We start from the raw sequence: 6,890 nt of genomic DNA, 5'->3' as shown, positions 1-6,890 counted from the left end.
CACACATACACACGGTAAGCCATTACATCCCGTGTGTGTGTGTGTGTGTGTGTGTGTGTGTGTGTGTGTAGCATGTGCTCCAGCCCTAACAGCCCAGGGCTTTCTGGAGTGCTGACACCATGTCGACCAGACGGCAGCCTCTTACGTTTCACGTCATGCAGAGATGCTAGCGGCTAGCCTACAGCTGCCGCGAGCTCCATGTAGCCAGCATTGTGATGAACAACATTTGTTTTTCTCCCGCATTTGACTCAAGACTTGCCACCCGCACCATGGATGTTTTTCCGTTTTTTTCTGCAGAAAAGCTGGATCAAATGTCAAGATTCCAAACAAAGACAACGTATTCACTCAGGGTTTATGGTTTCACATTTAAACAACAACAATTACCTATTCAAAGCCAGGTTTTGTGTTGGATAAGCAATTCAATTTGTATCTCCTTGTCCTTTTTCCAGCATTTAAGAGCAAGATCACTAGCATACCATTTTCTGTCATAGTGTCGTAACATACCACATATGGTATTGGGTTATCTACAGGAAGGAATCCAATTGGATATTTTTTTCTTTAACCATCATTTGCCTGTTTTCACAACAACCGTCGCAGCAGCTATTAGTTTTGATTGGTGCTTCAAACTGTGCCACTAAACCAGGTTTCCTGCCAAGACAGCATTGTTTGGATGCATGCTGTGATTCGTGTGATATTATCTACCTGAACTCAAAACGAGAGCGTTTCTCATAACACAAGGGATACAGTTGGGTTACATGTCGATTAGAATGGCATAGTGTCTCGCAATACATAGTAGGCTACATGCTTTTTCGACTTTAATTTTAAATTACATTTTTATTGTTCAATATAGAAATCGGATTTCATGGTAATCGCAACGTGATCTCCAACCTAAACAATGAACGATAGGATTATGAACGTTTTAGCCCCCTTTCCAAGAAACAGCAATACGTCACTTATGTCAAGGTTCTGTTTTACCAAAATGAATGACATACGTTATATAATTCTTATTCTTTCGTAATCTTCAGTCAGTGCATGTATATGATATTAAGTATGTTTGTTACAACGTTTTCTGTCGTAGCCATGATGATTCATATGGATGCTGCTATCCCTAAAACCACTCAGATTGCATGTGGTTTGATTCTCTCTCTCACGTTGGTGAAGTAATCTGAGCTGTTGTGTTCAGTAGTATTTTATGTAACTGATGATGTTCTCTCAAATGTTCTTTTTGGAGTGACCCAAGATGACATGTATTCTTCTTTGGATGTACTAGGATGACGTGTTTTTGTGATGCACCACACTCACAGAGTCTATTTTCGCTTTGCTTCGGCCAAAAGAAATCTGTTCCAACGGTTCTTTTTATAAGTACATACAAAACACAATAATTGCCTGGGTCACACCAAGTTTTTCGAGAAATTACATCATCTAAAAGCGGTATTAATGTCACGGTTGATGTTGTTAACCAATATGTATAAAGGAACTGTTGAAATGGATTATTTTCAGCGGAAGCAAAGCGAACATGGACTTCCGTTGTGCACCCCTTAAACACGTCATCCTAATCCATTCCATAGAAGAAGAAATGTCTTCCTCAGACACGCTTAATGTCATTATTTGAAAGACATCATTATTTACATAAAATAGCACTGAATATAACAGCTCAGATGACTACACAACGCAAAGACGCCGATTCAAATTACATGCAAGCTGAGTGCTTTCACGGATAGAAGCCTCCATATGAAGCACCACGGCAACGCTAGAACAAGTTGCATTAACCAACAGACCAAACACCATATACATTCACTGACTGAGGATTGTGCGCTTGCAAATGTAATGTCTGGTGTCTGTTGTTTCAGAGATTCTTTACCATGTTCATACTTATGTGATGCAAAACACGATGGTTCACAATAGCTGTGAATGACTGGCTGCCTCAGTTTGGGTTGCCTCAGTTTGGGTTATCAGGAAGGGCTGGAGATGAATCCTGCCCACCCAAGTCATTGGATCTTATTTGGATGTGTTAATGCTCTGAATGATAATCCTGCCTGTTGGAGAGACTAAGGGGGTGGGTCGTTGTGCAACATTTTGGCAATTGGTCCATCCCACTCCTTTCGTGCCATCTTCTTTTCTATGTCACTCACTCCTCTTTTACTCCTCCTCCTCCTCGTCCTCCTCTTCCTCCTCCTCATACCGGTACTCAACCTCACTTCCTTCTCTTTATTTTTTTGCTTTGCGATGTAATCTCTCAAACCAAAAACATAGTCCTGAGTCACAGAAGAGAGCGAGAGAAATAGAGAGAGAGAGAGAGAGAGAGAGAGAGAGAGAGAGAGAGAGAGAGAGAGAGAGAGAGAGAGAGAGAGAGAGAGAGAGAGAGAGAGAGAGAGAGAGAGAGAGAGAGGGAGAGGGAGAGAGCCAATCCGCTTAAGAAGATAAACAAATGGCCAAAAAAACAAGATGATGTGAGACGGGAATCAAACATGGGCTAGTAAAGAAGGAAATAATAAAAGTAGAGTGGGAGACGGAGTCTCTGGTTGAGGTATTTTGCTCAGGAAGGCTCCTAACTGAGTTAAATGACCCAGAAGTCTCTAAGTGGCCGTCAGGACAGGTGTTCAACGTCTCTAGCCTTTCTTCACTGCTTCCTTTCCTACATCCTTAGCATTCAAAACACTGGATCATCCTTTGTGAAAGCAAAGCTGATACTGTTGTTTGCGTGATAATGTTTAAAAGGAGGTGTCTGTCTGATCTGGTTTGTGGGGACGGCGGTGAAAGAGCAAGAGCAAGGCAGTGAATACAGGGGTCGGTGGGTCGAGTCTCTCAGTGCTCCTGTGTGTGTAAACCGTTAAGCCCATCGATCTTTCTGGAGAACTCATTTTCTCTGGCACACTAATGAAAGGGGAGGGATACTAACTTTTGTCTTCTCTTAAAGGATCCAGCTAACTTACTGACCTTTTTTCTTGTTGCCGTTCAATTTTATTCCATTGGACAAATGTCGTATGTTTTGTTGTTCTTTTTAAATACTGAAGGGGGGATGTGTCAGCATGTTAGATTCAATAACATTTGAATGATCTTTAATGCTACAATGGTCCTGCTCTGAATCATACAAGCATAAATTGATATAGCCTGTTCCTTTTCATCATGTATTGCTTTTATCATTGTTTTCACAGCATTCCACTCAGGTAGAACTACATGGTGCAGCCTCAGGCATAGGCCTACACAAGTAGCTATATCTGCATGGGCGAATGGGCACATTTGTGTGTGTTTAAGTTATTGATATTTTCGACGTAGTACGTGCGTGGGTCTCTGCATGCATCACTGCCTGTTTGTGTTTGTCAATGTGTCTGTGTTTGTGTATCTGTGTGTATCTGTGTGTGTGTGCGCGCCCGTGTGTGTGTGTTCTCTTCAGCGGGGGTTTTCCCAGGCCCTGGGCTTTGCAAGGGGATGAGTGCCCCAGCAGGAAGAGATAGGTCTGTTCTGGGATCTATCGTGTGTGTGAGTGTGGGGGGGGGGGGGGGGGGGGGGTGGCCGGGGGAGGGAAGTGTAGAGGAAAGGAGAGGCGGGAAGGAGGGTGTGCAAGGGAGTGGCCCAGGGTGCGTGTCTTGAGAAGAAGCGGGTTCCCAATGACAAAGCTCAGTAATAGCAGGGTTGGCTCTGGTCATAAAGCAGTTGGGATCATCTGCTGGTTTACCAACAAAGCTGTTGGAACACCCACACTGTGGAGGCTCTGTGGGGTGAGGGCGAGGGATGGGAAACAAAGACATACAGTAAAGTTGTGTGTGTGTGTGTGTAGTGTGTGTGCGTGTGTGTGTGTGTGTGTGTGTGTGTGTGTGTTTTTGCGTCTGTGTGTGTGTGTGTGTGTGTGTGTGTGTGTGTGTGTGTGTGTGTGTGTGTGTGTGTGTGTGTGTGTGTGCGCGCGCGTGCGAGTGTGCTTTCAGACAAAGCATTTCTGTAATATTGGAGGAACCGTGTGCTTCGTGCATTCAATTAATGACACTATGCTGGTCCTGGTGGGTTGATCTAGGAGGGGTTCCAAAGTGAATCTCTGCATGAGAGAACTGCTATGCCTAGCTGCGCCTCGCCCCCAGGATATCAAGTACAGACACACACACACACACACACAGCTTTTCTACGCCTTTATACTCGTTCCCCAGGTGTACGGTTCGATGGCGTGTGATCTCCCAGCAACAGCTGGCATGACTGTAGCCAGGCGGAAGATTGGCCCAAACCCAATGACATGTTCCCGTCGCCCAAGGTGAACGTATGGGACCATGAAACAGACCCAACCCATGTATCGCATTACCTGTACATGAGTCCAGTCCAACCTTGTGTGTTGTCAGAACAGGCCAATCAGAGCTGAAAGGCCCATGTGTAGAAGACTACGCAGCTATAAATGGAGGCTGCAGTCGCCCATATCCCTTTTATCACCCGGCATCATGAGCGGACTTGTTCATCCCTGCTTATCATGTTGTACCAAGACATTCAATTATCTAAACCATTCATCTGAGTGTTCTTCAGGTTGGTGGGAGGAGGGGGGCGGGGGGGAGTACTTTCTCTCCCTATAAGCTATACTTCACAAGGATAATCTGAAATACACACACATACACACACAAACATAAACACACATTGTGTACATGCACACAAAGACACACACACACACACACACACCCGAAACCAAACCCAAAGGCGTACAGAGGAATCCACATAGAGGGATGGAAGAGAAGACGTCAGCGATAATGACTGGGGATATATCTGGGCATCCGGTGGCCATGCGGCGTAGAAACCACTTAGGACTCATTATGTAACCATGCGGGAGATCCTCGAACGCCGGCCGCCCTCCTCTTTCTCTCTTTCTTTGTTCCCAAAGCAGTAATAGATGAGGCAAGCGAGGCCTCAGTCAAGGAGTGCAGTTAGTGGCAACCTAATATGCTAATATGAAAGGACCCCCCACACCCCCCCTCCCTACATGCTTGCATGCAAACGAATACTCATTACACTCATCTCATTATGTCTGTTTGTCTGCAACTCATCCCTGATCAGCGATATCTGTATTTCCTCGTGCAGGGACGGGAAGTGTCTCTTCCCCCCCCTCCCCTCTCTATACTTCCCTTTTGCCTTGTCGACTGTTTCCACTAGTCCCTTAAATGTATGCCATTAACCAAGTGTCAGCTTTGACGCGTGGATAAGATGTAGATTGCGTTTGCTCTCTGTGCGAGTTTGGAGCACTGCCTTGAAGGTGTGAAAGAGTTTTTCTTGTTTGTACTTTACAAGAGATTTCAACTTTCACTCTGTTGTTTTTATGGCTCTTTCATTTTAAAGTATTTCTCAGACTCGCTTTAATGATGAGAATAGAGCCATAATGGTAGAGAGAAACCTCAGACAGACCCTTAAAGAAAGATATCGAGAAAGAAGAAAATAACTTAGAGGGCGGAAAAAGACAGTTGTACAGAGAGAGAGAGAGATTGAGAGATGGAAGGGTTATGAACTCAATGAAGCACAAAAGGAAGGTTTGGACTGTGAGGATTGTGTGTTTTTTCCTGAACATTTAATTTATATTCTTCTTCTTCAGTCACATAGTTGGTGGACAAAACTTCCTCTGTACCTTTTATCTATTTGTGTCTCCAAGTTTAAAGTCTAACATGCACTAGGTTCTTCATGTTCTTCATGGTGATCTTATCGTATGTTCTTGTGATATGGGTCTGTGACAGCAGTGAGCTCACATCCAAAAGCATGCAATCAGACACATAACACACACACACACACACAATATACGGGTACACGTACGTATACACAAGCACCCATACACAGACACACACATGAGTAGTATCCAAATATAAAACCATGTGCATATAAACTAAGTATCTGGAAATAAACCACTAACGAGACTGGAGTCCGGCCTGGCAAGTTGGCAAGTACGAGAGAGAGGTTATAGAATCTCTGGCTGTGTTTGCCTTGCCTCCGTAAATGCGGAAGGAATGCCTGATAGGCTGAGAGGATGTGTTATACATTAAAATAGCAAGAGGTGCTTCTTTGTTGTGCCTCATTCCCGAACTCAATTACACACTCAATCTCCCCATGGAGCACAAACCAAGAGAGAATGCAGTTGATTGCCTCTGGGTGTGTGTGTGTGTGTCTCTGTGTGTGTATAATGTGTGTTTGTGAGTGTGTGTGTGTGTATTATCTGTGTGTATAATGTGTGTTTGTGAGTGTGTGTGTGTGTGTGTGTCTGTGTGTAATGTGTTTATGAGTGTGTGTGTGTGTGTATTTTTGGTGTGTATTGTGTGTTTGTGAGTGTCTGTGTATTGTCTGTTTGAGTGTGAATGTGTGTGCACACGCATTCATGCGTGTGTTTTTTATATTTTGTATACTAATAAGTGTGTCTTTTTTATTGCAAAAATAAATCCTACTAAGAAAAGGACAGCAAGTCAGACAGTGGGCTGAGACCAGGAGACCAATAGAAGGAGAGGAGAGCAGATACAGAGGACATGGTTTAAGGTAAGGATAGGCGAACAGATCAGAAGAATACACGGATCAAGTAAGCATCTGTCCTATAAGTCTGCGTGGACCAGGTAGGCATCTATCCAATAAGTGTGATTGGATCAATTAGGCAGGGATCAAGTAGGCATCTGTCCTAAAAGTGTGCATGGATCAAGCAGGAAACTGTCCTATAAGTGTGCATGAATGAAATAGGAATCTGTCCTATAAGTCTGAATAGACCAAATAAGACTCTCCTGTAAATCTGCATGGATTTAGTATGAATCTGTCCTGTAAATATGTGATTGAGTAGGAATGTGTCACTTTTGGTGTGCATGGACTGGGTAGGTATTTAACTTATAAGTGTCCACGGACCAATTGGCTATATGTGTGTGAATGGAGAAAGTAGTTATATGTTCTATAATTATGCA

This window comes from Gadus morhua, chromosome 14 (genome assembly GCF_902167405.1).
Source record: "Gadus morhua chromosome 14, gadMor3.0, whole genome shotgun sequence".
NCBI classification, from domain to species: Eukaryota; Metazoa; Chordata; class Actinopteri; order Gadiformes; family Gadidae; genus Gadus; species Gadus morhua.
Note: the sequence above shows the minus strand (reverse complement) of the source record.